This window comes from Egretta garzetta, unplaced genomic scaffold (assembly GCF_000687185.1).
Source record: "Egretta garzetta isolate BGI_Z169 unplaced genomic scaffold, ASM68718v1 scaffold135, whole genome shotgun sequence".
NCBI classification, from domain to species: Eukaryota; Metazoa; Chordata; class Aves; order Pelecaniformes; family Ardeidae; genus Egretta; species Egretta garzetta.
The window spans coordinates 1833384-1834215 of NW_009259594.1; positions in this window are offsets into that span (position 1 = coordinate 1833384).

Below are 832 nucleotides of genomic sequence, written 5' to 3' on the forward strand. Positions count from 1 at the left end.
GAGTTTTCATTTTTTTTTTTTTTTTTTTTTTTTTTTTTTTTTTTTTTCTTGGAGAATGATGTACTGGACATCTTCAAGTCATTTAACTTTCACCTCAGACTTCGCTTGCCTTGTGTGCTGCATAGTATCGTGTGTTCTTTTATGGGGAGTTGACAAAAAAATTCAGTTCTTCAAAGCTGAGTAGGAGAGTTAAGCTACACATCAACACTGCCAGCACATGAAAGATGAAGTGGAGGTTATGATGTTTCAACATTTCTGCAGGACACCACCTCCTACATTGTAAAATTGCTATTAGATGATGTCTCCATCTTTTGCTTTCCACTGCTCTTAGAAAGAAGAGAAAAGATGGTACTCCTGTTGCATTTTCCAGAAGCGATGGCAAAGTGGCTGCACAGGGAAGACTTGCAGGGAGACAAAGGATGTTCCTTATGCCCTGAGGACCATGATATTTTATGGGAGGGAGAAGAGGGGGAGAAAAGAGGACTGGACAAGAGCCTAGTATTCATTAACAAAGGAAGCTTTCAGAAACTGAATCCAGCAGTGTGGAAAGACATCAGAGGCCACCAGGCAATCTTAACTCTTGAGTTGAGTTTACTAATGAAAAATTTCGTGGTTCTCTTTGAACGTTTTTTTGCGTACACTTACAGTACAGGCATTTCAATATCTAGCTGGAGAGAATTGCTTAGACTCATCTATCTGGTGTAGTCTTTTGCCCTCCTCTGCTGTTACTAGGTTAGGGTGGTGGTCATGTTTCAAAAGTGGAATAACTGACAGTAGGAAGAGGAACAGGTAGTCAAGCTACAGAAGTTCTTCATTTCTTGCTTTCTTTTTT